The sequence below is a fragment of the Linepithema humile genome, chromosome 7 (assembly GCF_040581485.1).
Source record: "Linepithema humile isolate Giens D197 chromosome 7, Lhum_UNIL_v1.0, whole genome shotgun sequence".
Classification (NCBI taxonomy): domain Eukaryota; kingdom Metazoa; phylum Arthropoda; class Insecta; order Hymenoptera; family Formicidae; genus Linepithema; species Linepithema humile.
In genome coordinates, this window is record NC_090134.1 from 10,440,141 (window position 1) to 10,467,392 (window position 27,252).

Here is a 27,252-nt window from a genome sequence, read left to right on the forward strand (position 1 = left end):
TAAGGAAATGGACCAATCAATTTCCTTATGCTTATGCGTTATGCTTTATGCAAAAGTCTGTGCTCTGGCCATAAGACTAAGATTAATAGCGTTTTCGATTATACAGGATTTGAACGACCCAGGGTTGATCAATCACTATTTTACTATAAATGCAAGTCTTTCATTGGTGGAGAGGTTGCAATGACGTCATTAACCAACCCTGGGTCGTTCAAATCCTGTATAATCGAAAACGCTATAAGATTAAGACCGAAGCATAAACCAGCCATTACTTGTAGCAGACAAGTACATTTTCTCTTAATTTAAATATAATAAAATTATTTCGCGGAAGTCATGAAAAAGACATTTTACAAAGAATTTTTCCAGACAGCAGAATTTCCAGAAAGAGTTCAAAAAGTATTCTCTTTTTTGAATTTTTTATGATCTGCTAAAATGATTACAAAAAATTGTCTAAAAGTGCTTTTTTCTAAGTTCTTTAACAGTAAATCAAAAAGAGCTTACTATAAACTTATATTTTTAACACAAAATAGTTCTTCATAATCAGCTCATTTTGATATCATATAATATGATGCGTGAAAACAAAAAACACGCATCACCCAACCTGACTCGGCTGGATTCTTGTTGGTCATCCATATATGTTCGTCGATTATTCTCTTTATTTATAAATATTTACCCACAAAGTACTTTCCAAGTCTCGCAATTCGCAGTGCATAAAAACATGCAGTGTGTGAAATTGTTCCTGGTACAACGATCTCTGACGCAATTTTTCACATGTAATTTTTTGAGGTATATTTGTTCCCAGTAAACGAGAAATTATTGAAAGTTCAGAAATAGGATTAAAAATTATTGAGAAGAATCAAATAAAATTCAGCATTATCGTAAATAAATTCTTCTCAGTAATTTTCAATCCTATTTCTGAACTTTCAATAATTTTTCGTTTACTAGGTTATATGCATAAAAAGCTCTTTATGATGAAATCAAAATGAGCTCAGAAGTCGACGCATCCGAGTACATTATGAGCACGTTCTAATCACCTTCTGATCTAAATTTATCAACTCAGAAAAATTTTTGGAACTTTTTAGGAGTATTATATGTGCCGGTTATTATGAAAGTGGCCTAAGTCATATATTTCTCGTTTCGAGATATTCAAACTTTTGCGTTTGACCATATTAAAAATATTTTTTCATTATGGTGCAAAATTTATCAAAAATTATAATGTTCTCCTGATGTTAAATTTATCTAACATCATTAAATTTTATGAATAACTTGCACAAAACTGTGTTTTTAACCGTTGAATGACTTATGCCATTTTCAAAATTAATATAGTAGTCCTAATTGATGATTTACGATAACAAAAAATTAATAAATTTAATTGAAAAAATAACTTAAAAAGAAACAAATTTATTTACTTTTAGAATTGTATTAACTATTTTAATTGTATTAATTATTTTTTAAAATTATTATTTTATCCGTTTCCATTTCTTGCAAACATTATTTCGTGGTACTAAGTATATGAAACACAACGATCAAAATAACCTTAATTAGTAATTTAATTTATATGTGGTTTAAAGTTTTTAGTAATTTAATGTTTTGCAAAATTATTACGGCAATTTAATTATATTAAGCATTATTTACCATCAGCGCTCGGAATTAGTTGCACATTTCGGGCCGATTCCCGAGACGACGCCTCCTGTTCCCCCACTACCGCTCGGCCGCTGGCGGTCGAGCCGCCGATAGCTCTGGCGCAGGAGCGTTTTATATAAGAAATAGGCTGGGTTGTTGAGGCACCTCTCAGAAAATAGTAATATTTTCTTTGCTACATAAATAATGTTTATTTTCATTAATAATTAAATATATATATATTATGTATTAATAAAAATAAACATTATTTATGTAGTGAAGAAAATGTTACAATTTCCCGAAAGATGCCTAAACAATCCAGCCTATTTCTAATATAAAACGCTCCTGAGCCAGAGCTATCGGCGGCTCGGCCGCCAGCGGCCGAGCGGTAGTGGGGGAACAGGAGGCGTTGTCTCGGAAATCGGCCCGAAATGTGCAACTAATTCCGAGCGCTGATTTACATTATTGATATTACATTTATAAATAAATATGAAATATTTTTGTAAAGTTAAATTTACCTGAGCCGCTGTCTGACGACATAATAGAAAAATATGTTGAAAATTATGATAATGTTACTTTTTCTATCGCAATGTTAGAAAAAAAATGACTTATGCCACTATCAAAATAAGCATGCAATTACATCTGATAATAATGAAAATGACAACTTCATTTTATTGCTTATTTCATGATAACTTTGCAAAAATTCTTCCATAATAATGAAATATAGTTGATATAATATAATACTAAATAAAAATTTCATTTTTTTTGGTTTTATGACTTAGGCCATTTTTATAATAACCGGCATATATGAGGTCATCATTCTGTCTGGGATGCCTCCAAGTATGTTTGATTCTGAAAAATACGAATAGTTCATTTCAGAACAATGGTGACAAAATAATAATAATACTTTTTTTTTTATATCTTTACAAAAATAGCCCATAAATTAAGATTTGAAGCGAAATTGATTAAACAAGAATTTGCTGAATATTTTATAACAAATGCTAGCTTAAATTGAACATAATATTTCAAATTTTTCATTAATTAAAAAAGTTTATTAAATTTAGTAAAAGTTTAGTAAAAAATAAAAATGCTTGTGTAAAAATAAAAATTGATATTTAATTAAAAGACTCTAAACATCTTATAGCTTTTTTGTTATCTTTCCTCTTTTTTATTTCTTCTATTGCGTAGAAAAATGCTATTTATAAACAAATTATTTTTTGGATCAAAAAATTATTATTTTTGTCTACAGAGTATTTTTTCATTTGCTACTTTCTACTTTTAAAATTTTTCATTTATCTTTGAATATACAGGATGTTTCAGACCAAACGCAGGTCCTCGAAGGAGTGGATAGATCTCGATAACGTGAGTAAAAAAATGTCCGTACAAGAAAATTGTGAGGTCAATAGTTTTTGAATAAAATGCATTTGAAGTTAACCAATCACGGGGTTCGCATTTCGCGCCGTCAGAAGAATTTATTTCTTATACACAAGCAATTGTTTAAAACAATTGAGTTTTATTTTAATGTTTATTAATATGATAGTGTTAATAATAATTTCTATACAATATGTAATTGATGTGGCAGAATGTATTGTAAACGAGAATGATTCATGCCGCGCTGCTCCTGACGGCGCGAAATGCGAATCCCGTGATTGGTTAACTTCAAATACATTTTATTCAAAAACTATTGATCTCACAATTTTCTTGTACGGACATTTTTTACTCACGTTATCGAGATCTATCCACCCCTTCAAAGACCTGCGTTTGATCTAAAACACCCTGTATACTTGTTATTGTTAGCACATAAACATTATGTAGAAATGTTGCTACCTAGTAAACATTAACCAACAGTGACATAACATCAATGTATAATTTCTCATTCAACAATATAATTGTTATATTCAAGACATATTATATTGCAGTAACATTATCGAGTGAGAAATTATAACATTGATGTAACGTTACTGTTGGTTAGTGTTTATTAGGTATTTTTTCATACATAAACCAGGATGGAAGGATGGAGGGTTTGTAAACTTCCGAAACTCCACTATATGTTCTTGTAGAAGCTTGCACTTTTTAATATAACCTTCTAAATGTTATTAATAATGCATTTTTTCTGTTTAATTGTTTTACTGAAATTGTATTTATTTATTTATTTATTTACTGATATTTATTGGAATAATTAATTTTGTTTTTATTTTTTTCTAGCAATTGTTTTTTGCATTTTTGTTTTTGTGTAAAGAATGTCTTGAATTCCATAATAATTCTACTATTTTAAATATTTCCAAAAACTATCAATGCAAAAACTCAAAAATTTTTTTGTTTGACTACTTCATAATGCGTACAAATTAACGACTAAACGTTTCATTGTCTCAGCGCGTCATTCACCTACATTGTTCGATAAGTTTTCGCAAGAAGCAACGAGTCGGGTAGTCTAACGGCATGCAATTCGTTGTTTGTGGCTCAGCAAACCCGTTGATTTGCGATCTATTTATCGATACTTAACGGGAACAAATCACGAGTAATAGCTAATGACCCCGGTTCCATGGCTTGTGATTTTGGGATAATTTATTATAATTTCTCAAAGTTTGTTAGTAATAAGCCACTACTAGAACCATTTAAGGCCAAAGCCAAAAAAGTTTATTTGTTGAACATGTGCTGCGTGCATCAAAGTACTAAAAAAAAAGTATTAAAAAAGTCTCGAAGTTGTGAGAAATTAATTCCATAACAAATTGCATGCAAAGAGTCATTGACAAGATTTAAAAATTAAAAATTTTATGGTACTACAAAGTGATATGTAAAAATAGCAAATTTAATATTTTTATGAACATTTAATTGTTTTTTTTAGAAAAAAATATTTTAACCATTTGTCGGTTAAATTGAAAAAATATTTCATTTATCTGTTGTGCTTGTGTAATGAATATGTTTCTTAAGTTGGCTATCAGATAGCAGCACATTTTTGGTAGCCGCAAAAAAGCATGGCTTATTCTCTCGGCTTTTCTCTGGAGCACAAAACACACTTTCTGGTTTTTCGAACCAGCGATGCTTAATTTACCAGTGATTGCGAATGTATGGGAAATACCGCCTGTTGCATTCGTTCACGTGGAATTGTAAAAAGTAATTTAGCAGAATTGTATCTGTGGCGTAGTTTGTAAAATGTGCCACTGGCGTAATTTCGTATAGAATAAGAAGAAGCTCTACTTTTGATTATTGATTTGTTAAATATAGAATTTATTTTATTTTCAATTTATATATTATGTTATATATTAATAATTAAAAGATATATTAGCTTTATTAAGAGATTATAATCATATATCATAAAATTATTTAATATTATTTATTATTCAAAATATTTGTTATACATTTATTTAACTTTTTTTAAAAATTTGTATTGTTATTTATATTTGTATTGTTTATAATCTATACTTTTTTATAATAAACAATTGAAAATTATTTTGTTGAGCGCCTCTATATTGGCAACCAGATTTACATTCTTGTGCTACGTAGAACATTATATGAAACATTTAGAGATGCGTAGTCTAACAATAAGTTTGTTATTTTAAATAAAAAAAATATTTTTTATATTTTTTTACAATTTTGAATTAATAATACTTAAAGATTGATATATCAAACTAATAAATTTTATTATAATATAATAAAGAGTTAAAAAAATACTGCTAATAGAAATTATATTTTACAATTTATCCTGTACAAATTAATTTATTTTTATTTACATATATTATTTTTTTAAATATAATTACAACAAATAATAATAAAACTTAGTGTTTATCAAAAAAAGTAAAAGTACATTCCATAAAGTAATCATATATTTCTGTTTAAATATTCAAATCTAGTAATTTAATCTAGAATAACAATTAAAGGAAACACTTAGGCAAATGAAGCTTTTATTACTTTAAAGGCGAATAAAAGCTTTATATATTTGCAAAGATATACAGGGTGAGGCATTTAAAACAGATTACCAGAATAACTCGCCTGCTTTTAGCGATAGGAAAAAATTCATCAGACCAAACTTGCTTGGTTTCAAGGGGGACATAATCTGATGTCAATAGGTTTTTTGTAGGTGGAGATGTAGAGAAGATGCGAAGGTCAACTTTGTTTTTTTAAATGGAATGATATGTTTTTTTACTCATCTTCTAATAGAGCGTTTTAAGACGCATGCAATGACCTATAGTGAAAGATTATTCAAGATCATTAAAGATCAACTATAAAAATAATTTATTTCAAAGAATTAATTGAACACTTTTGTCTTCTCTGGTTGTTGGTATATTGCTCTTATAATCGCTACGGATCGTAGAATGTAAACAAACATTCAATCACGTTATACGCTTCATAATAGCATATGTTGTATGCTATTATTAGTTTGCGGTATGCTGTCAATCAAAGTGCGGTTTGGTAATATTCAAACTTCCAATATGCGTTATACAAAAGCGGAGAAAGTTGATATGATTTTCAATTATAGTAAATATCGCTAAATTATGAGAGTTTGTATGCTGAAAGATTTCCCGATCGTGTCAGATCCTCACAATCTATCTTTTTAAACATAATAAAAAATTTTCAAGAAACCGGAGGCGTGGATAACAAAAGACGCCAAAGATCCAGCTAGAAGCTGGATTCCAAAGAAAGCAACTAATGATGGAACCGCGATGAACATTTTAGCAGCTGCAGCACGAAACCCACATGTGAGTACAAGACAGCTTGAACGTGAAAGTGGCATCAGTCAACAAAGTTTTGCGAATACTCCATTCCAACAAATTTCACCTTTTCCACATTTAACTTCATCAACAACTACATGGAAATGATTTTCAAAATTCTTTCAAATGAGGCAAATTGGGCCTATGGAAATTGCAAAACAATGATATGTTCTTAACCAAAATTTTGTTTACGAACAAAGTCACATTTACAAACCATGGGCAAGTTAATCTTTGCAACATACCTTATTGGTCAGTAGAAAATCCACAGGGGCTGAGAGAAGTGGACAAACAAAGACCTTGGTCTGTAAACCTTGGTCTGGTGCGGACTTTTTAATAATAAAATAATTCGTCCCTATTGATGGGACATTAAATAGCGCAAGTATAAACAGATTTTAACAGAAGTTTTGTCACAATTATTTGAAGATATTTCACTGTACATACGACAATCCATGTGGTACTAGCAAGACAGATGTTCTGCTAATATAGTACTCATTCTGCACGGATTATTACAAAGTTTCTTAACAGGAACTTTGGAGATTATTGGATTGGTCAATTAGAAAATCACAAATGGGCCGCATGTTCCCCAGACTTGACATCTCTGGACTTCTATTTGTGAGGAAAATTAAAACAAGTATACAGCGAGATACCAACCAGAGAAGACATAAAAGAGCGTATAAGAAGAACTTGCTTTGCGATTGATTCAAATGAAATTCGACATGTTATCCGTATCAAAACGCTTTAGAGCACTTTGATGCTCAAGATCGCCATTTTAAACATTTATATTAGCGGTGTGTACGTAAATAAGTAAATTACTGAAGTGTTCGATCAGTTTCTTAAAGTCAATTATTTTCTATCACAGTTGATCTTTAATGACCTTGAATGATTTTTAATCATAGATCATTGTATGCATCTTAAAACACTTTATTAGAAAATAAGTAAAAAAAAACATATAATATTATTCCATTTAAAAAAACGAAAAGAGGTTAAAGAGAAGCAAAACAATCAGTGCTGGATAGTCGTGCCTATGTATTATACAAACATATGATAAACAACGTTTCGACCTATATTAGATCTGCTTCAGGTTTCAACATCAAAATAATTGTATTAAAATTTTTAAAAGAAAACAAAAGCTTTCGATTAAATTAAAACGTTCAAGTTATCTTTGCATGCAAAGTCTTCAACATTCGTACGCATGGTGTTTCAATTGATGTCCAAAACCAAATGGCCAATAATTTAATATTCTTACAATTAGTCGTAATGAATAAAAGTTGCCATCATCAATGAATTCAATCAGAGTTGATGGCAACTTTTTATTCATTACGACTAAGAATATTAAATTATTGGCTATTTTGTTTTGGACACCATCAATTGAAACATCAAGCGTACGAATGTTGAAGACTTTGCATGCGAAGATAACTTGAACGTTTTAATTTAATCGAAAGCTTTTGTCTTTTCTTTTAAAAATTTTAATGTACGATTATTTTGATGTTGAAACCTGAAGAAGATCTAATATAGGTCGAAACGTTGTTTATCATATGTTTGTATAATACATAGGCACGACTATCCAGCACTGGCTGTTTTGCTTCTCTTTAACCTCTTTGTGTTAAAAATTTTTAGGCCTTGAATTATATTTTTTAACTAAATTAAAAAAAAACGAAGTTTTTAAGAAGATTGCGATCTTTGCATCTCTTCTACACCTTCATCTACAAAAAAACTATTGACATCATATTATGTCTCCCTTGAAACCAAGCAAGATTGGCTTGATGCATTTTTTTCTATCGTCAAAAGCAGGCGTGTTATTCAGGTAATCTGTTTTAGATTTTCAAATTTTTTCGAATTTTTTAGTTATAGATAGTTTTCTCCAAATTTTGAGCTTCACAAAATGCGGTGTAGCTTCGGCACTAATTGAGATAATTAAATTCTGAAAAAAGATTCGAAAAGTGCATGTAAGATGCAGGTAGGGAACACATATGCACGCACACACAGCACACAACAGAGCTATAAATCCGATCGTGCAACCTCCATGCTGTACACCTTGGATAATGCTAATGCCGGCGGTACTGTAAACTTCAAGCCTCACAACTCGAAAAGTGTTTAATAAAAAAATACTTTATTATAGTGTTTTGAAAAGTTCTCGAGGTAAGTTACAAGAATATGCAATGAAAAATGGGGGTTTCGATTTAAGAAATTGAAAGTAACTTTCACGTGATCTTCAAAAGACTATCCAAGGACAAACCAATGGCACCATCTTATGCCTCCCTCGAAGTCATAGAATTTTTGTACGAAACATTTTTTTCTAAAATCCTATGATTCCAGATATCTAAGATCCCGTGATTTGACTGTTTAAAATAAAATGGGACATGCTGTATATACATATATACACATATATATGTATATATCTTTGCAAATTTGATTTTTATTCGCCTTTAAAGTAATAAAAGCTTTATGTGTGTGTGTGCGTGCGTGTGTGCGTGCGCGCGCGCGCGCGCGCGCGTGTGTGTGTGTGTGTGTGAACGTCAGTCAAGAAACTGTGTTAAGTAATTTTAAGCACAGAGTCGACGAACTCGTCAAATTTCGAATTGTTAATATCACGGACGAGCTGTTACGCGTCCTTCTTGTCGACAACTCGACTTACGTCATTTACCGCAGTGAACGATAAGCATCCCGCGTGTTGTGCGAGTCGGCTCGCATGTCTCGTTACCTGCGTTTCACCCCTATGTCCTACATGCAAACGCTTTTATACGTCATTTATGGTACTTACAACGACGAGTGTATACGCGGCCACTTTGCGTACCGGCCGCTGCGCAGAATGAATAAAAAAATAGTGATTTTTTAATTGCCAGATTGTATCGTGACATTGCGGCACGCATTAAAAATCGTAATTTGATTTAAGTAGCTCTGCAAAGATTTTGTCGTAAAAAATTTCTCTCTTCTTTGCGTATTTCTCGATAATTTCTCAATAGATACATGGAACATCTGATGCAATATTTATCTTACAAAGGGAATATCAGACATTTGAATTTCCGATTTTGCCTAATTTTATACAATTTTCTATTTGATTTTATACATGTGTATTAGCGCCCTCTTCCCCCTTCTAATCTGTGATAAAGTGATACGATGCAATTCTGGGTAAGGTGCCTAGCTAGTATATTGTTAATTTGAATCTTATTAAAAAAAATTTTTTTTTAGCATTTAAGTGAATTGTAACATGCATTTTTATTATTGGAATATAAAAATTAATACTGTAATTAAATATTTATGATATTTCAGAATTATTAATTTATTTTGCAATCCAACTTATATAATTTTATTTTATTTAATTACCCATTAAGCCATTTAGCTGTCAATTCGTTGTTAATGCTCGGTGGATTACGCGCATGTAAATGTTTAAACGCGTTTTTCTCGCTTATTCTTGAGAGTTGCATCGTATCACTTTATCACGGATCAGTGAGGGGATGCTACTACACATGTATAAAATTGGGCAAAATCGGAGATCCAAATATCTGGTGTTTCTCTAGTTAGTGAAAGCTCTTATCTTCATATACAACAAAATTTATAAAATTTAAAATATTTATTTTGCGATCATTTTTATCAAAATTATATCTATTAAAAAAATTATTATTGTTAAATTTACTTTATTTTAAATAAAAAAATTGGTTTATATTTAGATTACGTTTTTATTCAGAGTTCTGTTCATTTAACATAATAATTATTCACGAATTAATGAGCAGTATTGTAAATAATTGGTGATCTATTTAAATTTAATTATACATACATGTTAACGTGAGAAAGAGTGAATAAGACTCGAAAGATGAGCCACATCGCATTCAAGCCCACGTCGAGTGACAAATAAATATGGTAATAAGCGAGCTTCAAATGCCGCGCATCTTAGCTTTTGCGCGCCGCATCGAAAGAAGAAAGTTAAGCTAACTTTCCCCGTTGCGCGCTACGACGAAAGCAGCATCGCCGAAGATACCGGGAAAGAAGCGTACAGACGAGCCAGAAGATGCTGGGGTAGATAGATAAGTACCTTTAAATAATATAAAATTCAGAGGAAGTTGATAAGCCAGGGTGCGCGTTCGAACTTTTCACTCGCCGCCTTCCATTTCTTATTATAATGAATGCATATCGGCTTAGCCGTGGCTAAGAAGAACGGTTACGAGAACCCTTGTTTGGTACTTGGTGCGAGAGACCGTTTCCGCATTAAAAGAAGACCGAAAAAGTTCGCAATCTATCAAAGTACTTTTTGGCGATAGATTGAGATCCAGCGGAACTTTCTAATTCGAATGCCAAATGCACTCTTCTATGAAATTTTATGAAAAATGAATACATATATTCGTTGAATGTTAGCATTCATAATTATTATATTTTATAAGAGAATTGTGTCATATTTATAAAGGCTAATGCATTCTGTATATAAATTTTTAAGCAGTATCATTAATTATTAAGTCATAATACTACAATTACCAGAAATTTTTATTGTGTTCAATATGTTTTTTATTTAATTGCTGTATTAAAGTGAAATTGAAAGATTCAAAATTTAGAAATTTCTTTGAAGAAGAAATGTTTAATATTGATTGTTAGGTGGGAAATTTTGCAGACTAGACTTGGTATCACATAAATTTCATCACATTTGGCGACCGATGCTCTTTTTTTGTTTTTTTTTTTCTCGCTGGTGGAAGTTACAGGGGAGGGCTGGTCTTCAACAAGTTTAATTCGAAATGTCAGTGCCAGATTGCGTTCGTCGAACCACATGTTGCCAACTGACTTCTCGCAAAGCCGCACACACCCACGCGTAACATACCGTCGAATATTCCCGCTACTATTATTACTATCCGCGGCTACCGCGCTATTCGGAAAGGGGAGTTGTTTGTTTCCATCTGTGTGACGCAGTTTCGATATTTAGAAATTCCGGCAAAAATACTGCGGATGTCATGTTGCATTGCAACAGTGAGATCTGATCCGATATCGAAAAAGAAAAACGTACAAATTTGCAATCGGTTTTCTTAGTCTTCTGTAAAAATACAATCAAATTTTTCAAAGTATTATATGAATGCTAAAATAAAGTAATATAAAACAATTTATTTATTTTCTATAACTGTTTTTTTTTTAATTCTTCTTTGCAAGAAAAAAAACATTTAAAAATTAGCGTATGCATATATCAGCATTCTCCAACAATTCGTGATATTAAAATTCATCTCCGAAATTTGTTGTAAAGGTTTGAAAGGAGAAATAAAACTCATATTACACAATTTGTGCCTTTGAAGTCAATTCAATATGGATTTCAATTTGTACGAAGAATTTGGATGTTTCTAAGTTTAAAAAGCGCTCGCTGAGAAAGCGTACGGTAAAGTTAGGTGAATTCGTTTAGTGGAAGGCCGAAGTAGAGAATTATGCCATAAAGTTCCAAGCGCGGGCATAAAGCCTAACCGCATCGCTTTATTAACAGGGAGGGAGAAAATAAAAGCCGAGGAGACAAATGGCCTTTGGTACTATTAAATCATCCCGAAAAACTTAGTAATTTAATAAGCAATTTCATGTAAATTTTGAGGTCGTTACGGTAATGGCTCACTGCTGGCCAAGATTTTCGCGTATTTTAAAATCAACACAATATTGATAAATATCGTAATATATATAATTTTATACTACATTAATACGGAATCTGTTTTACGTCGGTTATCACGTTTTCTTTTGTAAATGTGATCGCAATTTGAACGATTTTATACAGTCTAATAAAAAATTGTTTTCTTACAACAATATTTTTAGCAAATAATAAGAAATATTTTAAAAAGATAAAACAGCATCGTTTATCAAATGAAAGAATGAAATTTACTCAAAACCAGTATGTCCTATTTGACCGATATTTTCTATTTAATAATATATTCTATTTAATATACATTTGACCTATAATATATTCTATTTAATAGTAAATATTAAACATTTTTCATTATAAGAAATTTTTAATATCGTTTATTTTTTAATAAAATAACCAATGGTTCTGTAACAATAAGAAATATTAACGAGGAAAAAAACAAAGAACGCACGGATGTTGTGTGCAAAAAAATCAATTTATTAACATGAAAAATACAATAAGAGACATTTCGGTCCGACTTTTAGACTCTCAGTCTGACAGTGATGTAAATGGTACGATGGTCACGCGTAAATAATGCATCGTTTTTTATTTTAAAACAGACAATTTTTATATTATGTTTCTTTTGTGAGATATCGCTCATTTGTTGCAACAGTGACATAACTCAAAAAACATGGTTTTCCAAAAAACGAGTTTAAATGTTTTAAATCATTAAAATCTTGATAAGAACATCATTTTGAAATGCCATATTATAACATATTGTAGTGGGACAAAAGTATTATAATATCATTTCTAGCAGTAATTAGTACAAGCAACTGTTCTTTCTATACCATTAACTCAAAAATGGCATTTTGAGTTATGTTATTGTTGCAGCAAATGAGCGATATCATCTATATCTTACAAGTTTTATTTTTTTTGTGACCAATGGCGTTTTCCGAGATAATGAGAAGAATGTGGAAGCTTGAGGACATTTCGGACAAAATAAAGCTACGTTGATTTCGCGTCTTATTCCGAAAAATCTTTGATCGATCATCCGTCGCTCTTCCTTAAGACGACACGTCTTCGGTGTATATGCGTACACGTGCAATGCATATACTACGAGGCTCGTGTGTTTTACGCACGTTGATTCACACAGTGTGTGAATCACCATTGATGCATTTCGTTACGCAATCGGAATATCAGTTAAAACACTTTGATCAAAGAAGCAATTTTATCGCATTTTATTGTTATAAAACGAGATTTTTCGAGTAACTTAGATTTATTATAAAAGACATATCGTATTTTTTACTTGCAATTTATTTAAATTCTTTACATAATCGTTTATTAACCCAATAAATCTTAAAGACATCTGAATGCCGTTTTTTACGTCTTTCAGATATCTTTAATATTTTACACGTATTTATGAAATATACAAAGCAAATTTAAAAAATCGCATTTAGCAATATATAGCGAAAATAGTGTGTTGACGCGCATTTTTGCGAGATTTATTTCGAAATCGGTGGTGCCTTTTTGGAGAGGGGGATTCGTAGATATATTTATTCGTCTCACGGCGTGATGGCGACCCGCAGTGTCGTCGCGGTGCTTTCAAAAGCTCAGAAAGCGTGATACGCTCGGGACTACGGCGATATTATATGCACGTCGCGCCGCGTGTACGTATACTCGCTCGCGCGCGAAAGAGGGAAAGAAAGAGACGTACCTGCCATATACGTATGCATATATGTATACGGGGAGGACACAGCGCGGCTCTTTGCGCAACCCCGAAAGCAATATATCGATGTTTAGCAACCAATAAACGGATCACTCAAAGAGGGCTTTTACCGTAAAGCGCCGGGTGCTTCTCTCGTCGACGTTCCCGCTCCTTCCTGCATCGCACAAACACACATATACAAGCCGCGCACATACATCGCCGTATGTGCGCATCTTTGAATGTGTGCGCGCCCGTCATGCATGTATATGTTTAACGGTGCTAGCCGAAGCACGGCGCTTTTATGGTTCAAAGTAAACGCATTTATAGAGCCGTTCGCTAGCAGCGGCGCGCTGCGTCGACGTAATTTCGCGACCAACCATTTAACGTTGCTTTTATGATAATGTTATCAATAGCTCAGACTTGTTCTCTTTCATACGTCTCGGCTCTTTCCCCTTCTGTTTCTCGGTATATACCGCTTATTTACAGTCTGCGTTTATCTTTCACCTGTATCGCCGGGAATGCCGCACGGAGAGGTCTTTGCTAATTCGACACACTAATATGACCGTAGCGATGGATCATCGCGTAGAAAAATTCACCTGGTGCAAGAGTTAATTAATTAATGCCCAGAGAGGCGAATATATTAGAATAACAGCAAAAAAATCGTAATGTATGTTTGTAACGAGCACAACCTGCGTCATTAATTTCACAATCAGTCGCGTTTTATAACAGATATGCCGTACAAAAATTATTTAGATTAAAATAAATTGATATAAATCTCATGTTTGTAAAAATAAGAGAATACCTAATCTTTGAAGTCAAGAATTTTTGCAGTAGAAAATTTATGTAAGTTATATATAGTAACAATTAAGATGTCTGAAGCTTAAATATTGTATTTCATAAAAATAAATCTCACTTGATTTAACATAATTTATTTATTTTTTACGATATACTCCAAATGTTTTAAAATGTTTGCTTTGTGACATTCTTAAAAAAACAATGCAATTAATATTATTACTATTTTGGCATTTAATAACTTTGTGTAGTAAGATTTGCATCAAAGTGAATTCTATTATTTTCTTTTGTCCGTAGGTTTATCCGTTTATCCACAGAATCTTCATAAAAGGTTAGTTGAAGAAACCGTTGAGAGAAAACATGTAGGAGCGCTATAAGATAAGAATGGGTGCCCTTAAAAGTGCTCTTATTTTGTCGTTGGCATCGCGATGTCACTTGCAGTGTCTTCATAATTCTTTTCACAAGTGGAGAAACAGTTGCGGCGGCTGGCAGAAAGTACCTCAAAGTGGATACTGCGATTTCAGTCCCATCTTTTGTCCGTCTTTCATGTCTCCATTCGCATCTTACCAACTTTTTATCAAGTGATCAAATTATGTGCCTATTTTATTATCTTTTGTATGTAAAAAACTGCTTACTCAGATATTATCGAAAAAATATATAAAATGTTTTTAAGTATACATTTTATTTGAGAATCTATGAATGAATCTATTAATGGATTGTTTAAACGATTATTATTTTACATCAATTGCTTTTTTTTAATTATATAGTTTTAAATAATAATGCTTAACTTTTGACATCAAATTCATCGATATTTTTCATTTTTAAATAAAATTTTTATATTATATAAATATGTCAATTCAAATTAAATATTAGATAGTGCTTTTTTAGTGTGATGATAAAAAACTGCATTTGCAAACAAAGTATTTTATTAATTTATTAGAAAATATCTCAATTGTGTATCTGTTGAGCTTTTACAAGTCATTATAATTAAAAAATTACGAGCAATTCTACATATACGAAAGAAGTTCTCGAAAGTTCGTAGATTATATTCGTGTTATCGTCAAAATGAAAACCGCGCCGATCGTGTTCTCTCTCACGTAATATCTTACCACCATTGTCAGTTCTATGAGCTCGTTCGGAATCCCAAAAAGCGGGAGAAAAAGCTGGACCATTGTGGTGCGGATCGGCGATGCTTCCTGAAGAGACGTTCGCAAGAAAGAAGAAGGACGGACCGGATGGGGCGAGCTGTGAGCGAGTTTGTCGGTGGGGAAGTTAGCAGAGGGGGGGAGTTAGCAGAGGGTGGAATATACGAAATAGCTGGACATCTACCGTCGAGCGCCGATGGTGAACCCCGATGGTGACCGGTGGGCAGCGGCCTTGATGTATGTGCATGTGCACGGGGTGGAAAAGTCGGAGTCTCTCTCTTGCCGTATACATCGAGAACGCGCGCGTGTAGATGTCGTGCCAGGACACGCTGGATTTCGGAAGGGTAGGAAAGCGGGGGGGCAAAATCCTTGAAAAGCCGAGACCAGTGCGCCATTGGCCGCCGACAGAGCCCCGCGACCCCCTGCTCGGCCAATCCGGCTGCGAGCTGATAACGGCGGTGGTTCTTCTCTCCGCCTTCCGCCTCCTCAAGACGCTACGATTTCGCGCACTATATCAAAGAGGCGTATGTATGTATGCACATACATATATATCGGCGACTATATCGCATACGTTTCGCCGCCGCTCGCCTCCACGGGATTCGACCATCTTCTTTTTCCCGACCGAGAAAATTTTCCGGCTCGCGCGCCCCGCTCGTCCCCCCGCGATGGATGCTGGAGATCGTTCGCCCGACCGTTTTCCGACGTTCGTGTTCGATATCGGCGATGGATACCTCGGCGGAATTGCTCACGCTGTGAACGGTAACTGGAAGATTCGACCGAACGAATTTATTCGGGTCGAGAAGATCTAAAACAGAATATATTGCGGATCATTGCCGCTTTTTGATGTCCCGATTGCAATCACTGATATAGCGAGAATGTGAACGCACAAAACACAAAGTTGTTACTTTTTCTCTCAATTACATATATTTTTGAGATTCATAACTCGTCAAAGAATTTATAACTGAAAGAAAAAATGAGACAATTTTAAAATAAAGGTCTGCCTTTGGTTATTTTATTTTAAAGTGTCTCTAAATTTTCTAAATTTGAGAATAAAACTCAAAGACGGAAAGAAGATCAAAAGCGATTAATTAAAAGTGAATTTGCTTAGTTCATAATATGAGATTTAGAAACATTTAGGGCCGATTTTCCAAACTTTTTGATAGGTTAATCCGTCAGCTAGCTATTAATAAATATCAGTAATCCTTACTCGGTGGTTGAAATACCGAATAAAATTACCTCTATTGTCTTATTACCAAGAAGTAATTTCACTTGGGCGTAAATTTTTCTTAGTAAGAGCAATAAAAAAAAGTCTTCTTTGAAAGTACGATTTCTATCTTGCTAAAGAAATAAGGCTGCGTGTGAGGCGACGCAGGTGCCGACTTTAATGCAGTCTTAATTTTTTCGCTCGTGTGGAAATAATAAGAAGAGCGGCAAGAGTTATTTTACGCTGAAGTGTGTGTTTTGTACGGTTATTTAGTTTCTTTATAGTGTAAAAGGAAAATAATAGCGGTCTTCTATCTAATCTTTTCCACTTATCGGTCTCTATAAATATTTTTTTTCGTGTCACCACAATCACGATCTCAATACTTTCCACATTTTTATTATTTTTTCTGGTAATTATTTATTTTGATAATTTAAAAATTATTGATGTCATTTGTGTGTTTTTCTTATTTAAGTCTATCTAAACTTAAAAGAGGGAAATTATTGTTTATATGTTAAAAAAATTGCGTTATCCGTGTAGAAAAGATTACTTCGATTATGCTACAAATTTATATTACTATCTTCGAAAACAATTGATTGATTCGCAGTTTTTCGCGCAAATCGTGCAAAACAAAGAATTAGCAGAGATAGCGTAGTTGCATTGTTAGTAACATCTTCGATCGCGCATAGGTTTGTTGTCCGAAACGGCAGCTCTCTTCGTTTCTGAGTCGTGTAAGGCACATCGCAAGTGACTTAATGGGCTACGTTCGGCTGACAAGATAGAGGGTGACGATAAAGGTCCCTCCTTTATGGGCTTTCGAGGGTAGTAAGAGGAGGAGAAGCAGGAGGAGGAGGACGCGAAGGAGGGTGCGTGACCGTACGGAACGCCGCGTGACGCGTGTAATAACCGTAGCCGCGGCCTCTCCGCGCGGCACGCACCCCGCACACGAGGACTAAGTGTATACTTACTTGTATATACTTACGTGTCGAGAGCGCGCTGCCTCAGGTTGCACGGCAGGTGCCGCCGAGGATTCTAAAACGATCATGTCGGCGATGGGGAAACCGACCAGGCCCGTAGCTACCGCGAAATAAATAGTTACGAGCGAGAATAAACAAAGTATAATGCGCCTTACGCGATACAGCGATACAATGTTCTCAGTATACAAAGAAATAAAGTACAAAAAATATAAAAGAATAAAATCTTGAAATGAGAACACTATATGTTTACATTAATCCGATTGTTAAATTAATCTTAGGTATATTATTATTATTATTGAATGTGTAGTTATACAGTATTTATTTTAAACGACTTTGTAGTGAAATCTCTTTTACATTATTCAAAGAATGGATGTTACGTTAACAACATTTGAATACTAATAACAATGTAAATACTTGAGATCGTTTGGATGTTAATAAAAATAAAGTATAAAACTTTTACAAAAGTTAAAAAATTTCAAGTACGTCACTGAAAACGAGAATGAAAGGTGAAGTGCTTTGATGTCGACCACTGGCGACTGGCTAATATTATCTTTTTATCCTGTTCTTGATTAATGTTCCGAAGCTGACATGGTTTTGGCGATGTTTTTCATCAGCGCGCGGAAGTACGTATCCCCAATTAATTTGATCGGCGGATTAGCGAGTCCGTTGCGGCTATCGCGTAAGGATCGTGGGGTTTTTGCTTGAAGATAAACGCTTTCAGTGAGTTGGAACGTTTATTTATTGTTCGAGCTAAGTGCGAAATACTTCGCTAAACTCGATTATGGAGCAGAAATTACGCGAAGAATAAATTCGTTTCTCGAAGTTGAGAATATCTTCTTGCTGTTTTCTCCTAATTATCGCCTTTCCGCCTTTCCTCCGTTTCCTTAGCCGAATTTCCTGAAACAAGATTTCAAGCGATCACGTTTAACAGTTAAATATATGGCATTCTATGAAAGTTTCGAAAAAAGTTTCGGCCGCATTAGCATTTCATACATATAGTTGAGCGGTGAACATTTACGATGAAAAGTCAAAAAGACTTCAAGATGTAAAAGAGACTTTTTTAAAGAGTTCAATTCTTTAAATGTTTCCTTTTACTCTTTGATTTACTTTTTATATCGATTTATTTAATATAAAGAGAATATAAAAATCAATTATTCTTCTTAAAAATTCGCATTGTAATGTATTATAATGTAATGAGACCCTTTTTCTAGCTACTTTCCTTTCGAGAAAAGTGATTTCGACGCGGAAGCGAAATACGCACGTTATTATAGGACGACGATAACGTATTGTTGTTGCGTTCGGCCCCGCGTAAATCGGCATTGGATATTTTACGGCAGCGCGAGCAGATTACAGGCTCAATTAGCATGAGGACTACATAATTAATAACTTGATTAATGCGCCGAAGCGGAACGTCTGTCCATTTGTGCCATCAGGTTCGGCCTGCTGCGGCTCGCCGAGTCGTGGATGCCTCGCGTTTGCGCCAGCAGTCGATTGCTTCGTAATCGATTGCCGCGTCGTATAATATCGCTGCCGATCGCTTATGCTTACGCCGCTCATCGCGTCGCATCGCATCACATCGGCACGGCTCGCTTACGTTTATGTGTGTTTAGGCCCGTCGCCGTAGGGCAAAACTCATTAGCGCGTCATTTCATATTCCGGAAGGGAAGTTGGACCGGCTGTGCGACTGGCTCGCTCACCGGCTAGCCATTAATTCCGGTCAATTGTCAGGTATCCCGTTGAAAATCTGGCAATATTGAATGCTACGGCAATCGGTCGTAGATGTCTGTCGGTCATGCATCGTACATTTCAAACTCTCCAAGTGACAATTGAAGTAAGAGATGGATCGCCTCTCTCCGCGCGTTTTTCCAAATTCTAACAAATTTAATTCTTGCCATTTAATTGACTTTATTTTTATAACTGAGAAATTTTGAGAAATAAAAATTGTAAGGTATCTCAGTATATTTTAAGAAACTAATTGTGTTTCTTCTATCTCTCGATGATTCAAAATGAAAAGTGCAAGATAACATTTTGCGAGATGTGGACGATCTCATTTATAGATATTATCTCCTCTTGAAATCTCTGATTTGGTTTTTACAAGACTGCTAGCTCGGATCGAATATCACTGCTGTGCCTTATTCTGCCGTTCTTTCCCAAACATTGCTTTTTCCTAATGCACTCGCGGCAGACGGCGAATTAGAAAGACGAGCTACTTCCGTATACAGGTAGTCGGTGGTGTATATCGAACATTTATCAGCGTCGAAGACGGGAAGGCTGATCTCGAAAGACAAGCGCGATTGAGTTACGTTGATTTTATTCCGCATTATTCCACCCAGGAATCGCTCCTTGGCCGAATCAGTTTTATTTTCCGGATTGCCGATACGTACGTGCGTCGAACCGGCAGTTCGTTCGTTCGTTCATTCGTTCGTTCGCTCGCTCGCTCGCTCGCTCGCTGACTGGCACGCCGGGATTAACGTCATTGCGGTTTTTAAGCAGGCAATTTCCTAATTCGGTGCCCGGGGATCCCTGATTTATCGCGCTTTTGCCAGTTATTCCGTACTGCCGGTGATTTACGACGGGGCTTCGTCCCCGCCCCGCTACTCCTTCGCCGCGGTCTCTTCTTCCTCTTCCTCTTCTGTTTCTTTGGCTGCAACCGACCACCGACGACGACGACGTGGCCTCTTCTCGCTCGTCGTCCTCAATCGAGTTCGGAGGGTGCATTCTCGACGAAGTTGTACCATGCCGGATCTAAATCCTCGTTTTGCCACAAAGATGATGCAAAAGATGATTCGCAAACCTTTGATTCGTAGCAGATAAAGTCGAGATTGAAATTGCAAAGAAGTCAACGTGTAGAAAATCTCGCTCCAAAGATTGCGGTTTTCTGTTCAATTATTTTTCTAAATGCATTTCTTGTAATTTTTTTCCTTCTCTTTCTTTTTCTTACAATTAGAATTATTTGCTTATAATGCGTAATATGATGGACAAATAAAAAATAATTTCCGATATTTCATATATGACACTTGAGTTCTTTAGAATAATTAACCGCAAGAAGAACAGTAAACGCTATTTATTTATGCGAAATTGGATTGAATCTAGACCTCTAGAATCTAGAATTCTTTGAGCCATGAATAAGATACTAATTAATTAATTAATTAATATTATAAACTGTTTTGATTTCATTCTACTCAACTCATTAAAAGAAACATTTACATATAAAAACATGAACCTTCTTTTTCCGCACGGTACGCGATGCATCGTATTTATCCTCTTGTGTCAGGGCAAACAATATTACCGTTACTCGGGAGTTAATTGGATAATTAATTGGAAGTAGTTATAAAGAGGCGCCACGTCGTTCGTTCGCGCGCGCGCGCTTGCAGTCGTGCGAAAGTTCTGATAAATCATAGGAAGAGAAGTGTTTCGGAAGAACGCAATCTATCTCGTGATTGGACGAAACAACGTTGCGGCAACGCAACGGTGAGATGCACAATCCGCCGCTGTTGCACAATAATTAGCGTGGCATCTGCCTTTCCTCCTCGATGCTGTCTCGGTCCCTTCCCGCATCCATTTTTAATCAGAGGTTCAGAGGTTGCCTCTCGGAACGCTCCACGCCGCGGCACAGGTTCCTCGGGGTTTTTGCCCCCTTCGTCGTCGGGCGAATATGAGTTCAACGTACGTACGTTGCGTTTACCGAATGCGCGGACTTTTCAGTGCGTGTCTACGCGCACGTCCGTCCGCGGAATCCTGAAGCGAATCGTATGGGAAGTCTTCCACCTTCCGAGGAGGAATTATAAGCGGCGGATCCTGCAAAGGTGCGCGCCGCTCGATAATTAGTCGTAATCAGCGTTTAATCGCCGTCCGCCGCGGCGAAGCGCAGTGCGAATCAATGCGCTCTCATCAGACGCCGTACAGTCGTCATATTGCGATGTGTAACACGTCGAACACTCGCGCCAATTTTTCCGCCATTTATCTTCGTGGAGAAGAAAATTATGGAAAAGGATCGCAATAACGTCAACGATCTTTTACTTTTTAGACGACAATTGATGTTATCTCGTAACTTTTAGGGGAGATAAAACGCACTTCGATTAACTGGGGTAAGATAACATGCGCTGCACGATTTAGTAAGATTCAAAGTCACCCACGATATTCGCGACTCCGCTTCTTTCGGGAAAAAAAATATCGCGCGAATTTTTAGTGCGTTGGCGTAAACTGTGTTTCGCACGCCTGAAATATTTCGCGTCATTTTCATCGTGGGCGAAAGTATTTTTTTACAACTCGGTAAAATGACGGGCCTGGCACGTTCGTCGTCTTTGTTATCATTGAGAGAACATCGAAACTGTTGTTTCTCTACGCGCAAAAACAGGGAGAGATGTGGGAGATGGAGGCGATTCACGGTGGACCGATCATCGCGCGAAAACAAGAGTGGCTTGTTTTCGCAGCAGGCAAACTTGATCGGTTTGCGTGCCGCGGAATACCGTGTGCGAGTTTACGTTGCGTAAAAAAAAAGAAAATACATCTGAAAAAAATAGTCGGCTATTTCATCTGTGTGAATTCACCGGGCATAGAGAGAGGACCCTTCAAGACTCGCGCGCGAAGATCGCAACTTTGTATGCAATGAAAAATACAACTGTTAATAACAAACGATTAAGAAAATTATTGAAATCTGTTGAAAGTTTGTTTAAAAATTTATTTATTCAATTCATATTTCTATTATATTCCCATTTGACTTAGGAATGTATATTGTTCACTGATAGAGTGATGATACACAATTAATGTAGAAGTAATTTAAGATAACAGTTTAGCCAAAAAGACTCTTACCGCACAAAACATAGTTTGGAATAAATCCATTGTTATTTTTCGGTATTTTCTAACTAAACAGATAGTGGCATGTATTTACACAAATCAGACAAGCTCGCGCTCATTAAGATACTCTCAGGAGGCCACCCTCTTTCTGCAGCTTCTCCCACGTTGACGTTACTAAATGTATTTGTGCGTTGCAAAGGAGGGTGGGCGAGGGTGGAGCAAAACGCAAAAGCCGGTAGAAGGGCTCGACAGAAAGTTAGAGAGGGAGAGAGAGAGAGAGAGATAGAGAGCCCTCGAAACGATCGTTTCGAGGTTAACGAGGAGGGCTGTGATTCGGAGGGGCAGGCGAACAGAGTGAGGATGTAGCTAGCGGGGTGTTGGTAGTTCGCGGTGGATAATGGCCGAGACGACCAAGTCAACGATAATGGCAGCCCTAGGGACATCGCTCGGATTCGAAGGATCGGTCTTCGCGAGGAAACACTCGTTAGGGATCTCCTAACTGTCCCGGATCGTCGCGATCGCGCTTATGAATTCTGTTAGGAAGCGCAGCCGTCGCCTCGTGTCGACCTTGCCGACCTTTCCGGTTCCTTTGCGGCTAACTATAACCTCGTATTAATTGACTGCTCGTCTAGGTGATTCTATTTACGACTTCTGCGACTGATCATGCGTGCGGGAAAAATTGGAGATGATTTAAAGCGAGAGTCTCAATATATACGAATATGTAATGATGTAATAAAATATCAATGAAAATATGTAATCTATGTAATATTGTTTAGTGCTAAGAGAATTATAAAGAAATAAATTAAAAGCTACTGAAGATTGCAGGTGAATGTTATAAATATGTAATTTTTGATTTAGTTATTTTATATAATTTTTTTAGAAATTAACTAAGTTTCTTTGAAAAAATATAGTTTCTTTGTTCTTGAAGTTGATTTAACGCACAACTTGTTAATGTATAATCAATATTAAAGTCTTTTACATGCTACATGTGAAACAATCATAAATGCTGTATGTAACATTGCAATAATAAATATTGCGTTTCTAGAAGATTAATTCCCATAATTATCACAGGGTATCTGCGTCAAAGAATCTCTTCACTTACTCAGGTTAATATATTTCCATCACGTGCGACTTTCAATTAATTGCACTCGTAATTGATATTTCCGCTCGCAGCACGCAGCAGCGCGGTGAACAATTTTTGAGAAACGTCATTAACGCGTAAATATCACGGCGGCAGAAGGTTGGATGTATTACGACGAGATAACTATTTCTTTGCCTTCCTTTATCCGCTCGCTGCGGTATCACGCAGTTGTACCTAACAATCGGTGTTATCACCGCTGCCATTAGTTACTCCACGCATCGTAACAATTTTATAGAGCCTCCTCGTGCGAGTGTGCAAACCCCCGCGGTAGCGGCCTTGCGTGTCGGAAGACGATAATCGTCACAGTGACTGTTATATCAAACGGGGTCGAGATTGCGATAACGACTGGAACATACGTCGGATACACGGTTTGCAGTACGTAGCGTCGTACATACTTAGCGTGAATGTACCTTTCCATTACGCAGGAAAAGGCTCGGAGAAATATTACCGTCCCTTTATGCGCTCATTTTTCTTTCAAAATCGTTAATCATATTTATTGCCACAGCCATTGAAATCTGAAAATATTACACAAAAATTTGTCATTTGATCTTATTTGGCATAATTTTTCTACCATTCTTCTATTTAAAAAAATTTTTATTCTATTATTTATGACTTTAGGGTTATCGAAAAATTTTATTTTAAAATATAAATTTAGTTATTGCTATACAGCTTTTATATTATACAATAACAATTATATTCATGCATATCGTATTTGCGGATTAATTCGTGTCTACCAATACGCGACGATTTTGATAGTTTGCACATATTATGTGTATAAAGTATCTGCATAAGCAACTCTGAACCTTCCGTACACGCGTGATTTCACAACACGAAAGTGTCAAGGAAGTCCTGATTTCGTGTACGCCTGTGCGTGGCTCGAGCCAATCTCAGTCATTCTAACGCTAGCCACTTGGTGTTTCCACTTTCTTACCTCATGCACATTTGTGTAGGTTAGCCTTTTGTTCCCTTCCTAGGGATGGATTCGATCCGAATGTTTAATTTTAGATTTGATCAATATTTTTTTTCTTACTTGCAAAAAGAATAAATAAAAATGTTAAATTTGTAATTACAATTCAAAGTTTATTGAAAAAAATATATAGATATATCTTTTAATTTATCATTTTCAATTATAAGAAAATTTAATAATTATTAAATTATTTTACAACATTGTACCGAATTGTTTGTTAGAAAATCATTTGTGCAAAATACTTACGAAAAATCCGACTGTAGTTTCTCAAGTTTGAAAATCGCACGTGAAATTGTACGCGCCATCCCTGCGATTTTAACCTCGGTTAACAGCGTCCACCCCCTCGCAAGGCCACCACCCTAAATGATTAATTACCGATCTTCATCGCGCCGAGGGATCCCACGTACGAAGGAGGGTTGTCGGACGGCCTTAAAGTAAGCTCATTTCTAAAACGGATATTCCGTGTTCCGCGTGCCACAGAACGGTATTCGGTGCCCCGACGTTCGCTGCCACTTTGCCGCTTACCTCTATCGCGCACAGAGAGAGAGAGAGAGGGTTGCGTAAGTGTAGCTATGAGGAATGACGGGGCCGTAAGGGGTTGCTTTGCAGACTGTGATGGCCTTACTGAGTTGGTTCGGCTCGCGTGGCTGCACGGTGCAGCGCCGTTTCGCAAAGAGATCGCGAGATATCGTCGCTAGTCGGCGTAAATGAAATGTGGTACGTGCCAGAAAAAAAGTTTGTACTTTGTTTCCCTGCTGATTGATGGGGCGCAAAGTTTTCGTGCGCACCGAAGAAACGGGACGCGTTGTTTCTTGCGAAAAGCGAGGGAATGCAAACGCGAAAAGTTTAACTAAATAATAATAATAATAATTTGAATAAATGTATATATTAGACGTATGGAAAATTTATAAAATGCAGTAGAATAGGAACATGAGAAAGATTTGACACGTTCTATTTCCAATTAGATCAAAAGGAAAAAGAGAGAAAGAGAGAGACATTGAAACGATTATCGGTCCATTTGATGGGAAAAATTGATTCGCACATCCGGCGATTATCGCGATTAAAGATGACAATTTTTCGAGGGCAGCGCCGATAGAAATATGTTAATCGACGACAATAAAACGCGGCGGCATCCCTTTCGGGTAATGGCGCGATACAATATGCGCCATCACGGCTGTGCGAAATAATCCCGATAAAACGAGCCGTGAAATCTTCTAACCGAGACAAATCCGGGCAGATTACGGAAATCGCGAATAACTTCATCGAGGTGGTCCATCCGATAATCAGATCCGTTCGCGCAGTAGCGCGAGAGGAGGTTGCGCGAGAAAAAGGAAGACGAGAGAAAGAGGGATATCGCGTCCGCGCTCGGAATCCTCTTGAGAGAGGGTGACGATTCTCTTTCCTCGATACTTTGCCGCTTGTTCTCTCTCTCTCTCTCTCCCTTCCCCCCCTCTCTCTCTCTCTCTCTCTCTCTCTCTTCCGACGTCCGTCCGGCTGCGTCTCTGTGTGCACGTTTTCGTGCGATACGCCGTGTTATCGTTTGCATTGCAAATGTGCAACCCACTCCGCCCACAATCAGACACACCGGAGAACGACGCTGGAGCGTGCACGTTTTACAGTGAAATCGGCCGCGTGTGCGAGTTCGATGTTATATCGAGGCCCCGCGCGTCGGATGAATCATGGCACGAGACAACCTTAACGACGTGATCCGCGGAGGATGGATGAATTTATACGTACGCCAAGCGTTACTTTTTCGAGACGTCTTGGATCACTTGGACGTTAATAAGATGCATTGCACATAATTAATCCTTAAACAGAGCGTTATACAGGATTGTATAGAAGATTTTGAAATCATCTGCTGAAATTATCTCTAATGTTTTTCTTTGAATTACACTCTTAAAAATAGAAATTTTTCTGAGTAAAAAAATTATAAATTTATGAATTTTTTTTCTATTCTTCTTGTATGGAACTTTTTTTGAAAATTTTAGAAAATTTTATTTAATTTAGCCTTTAAAATTCAATAGCCAAATTATTATAGATATTGTTATCTTTAATAATTAGTGCTTGGAAAAAGTATAATTTTACTACGATAATTTAAAGAATTTATATAATACATATATAATAAGAAAATAATAAAGTAAAAATAAGTTTCAATCAAATATTAAATACAAGATAAAAGTTGATTTTTATGTCGCTATTGCACTGACAAAAGGAATTATAGCGTAGGGCATTTCTCTAGCATAGAAAAGGCCGAGTCACCCTGTCGCGCGCTGGTAACGCTAGTCGATCGCAATGGAGAGAGCACAATGGGTGAGATGCGTAAAGAATCGTTGCTATCTATCATATTATACGTCACACTTTTCTATACGTCGCACACAGTCTTCTTATAAAAGGCAAACTATATCTCTAGTATACGTTTCTATCTATCTATCTACATTCGAAGGGTGGAAAGCAAAAACGATCTAGATCAGTTCTTTTACTACCGTTTAACTGCATTACTTTCTGGCAGAATTTGTGCTTTGTTACATATAATATTGACAAATGTCGTATTTGTTACAGTAGAATAATTATTGATCAAAGAGATAAAAGTTAAAATGATAGAAATATAATAGAAACTAAAAATATAGGT

The 27,252-nt window shown here is 35.7% G+C and overlaps 1 long non-coding RNA gene across 5 annotated transcripts in view; it reads right to left on the bottom strand.

The window, feature by feature from the left end:
* Nucleotides 1–18,439: 18,439 nt before the first annotated feature.
* The window catches only part of LOC105677226 (uncharacterized), a 147,011-nt gene continuing 138,198 nt past the window's right edge, over nucleotides 18,440–27,252 (bottom strand). For all 5 annotated transcript variants that reach the window (XR_001101520.2, XR_010891376.1, XR_010891375.1 and 2 more), the window contains one exon: nucleotides 18,440–18,615. This is a non-coding gene — a long non-coding RNA (uncharacterized lncRNA). The remainder of the gene's footprint in view (nucleotides 18,616–27,252) is intronic.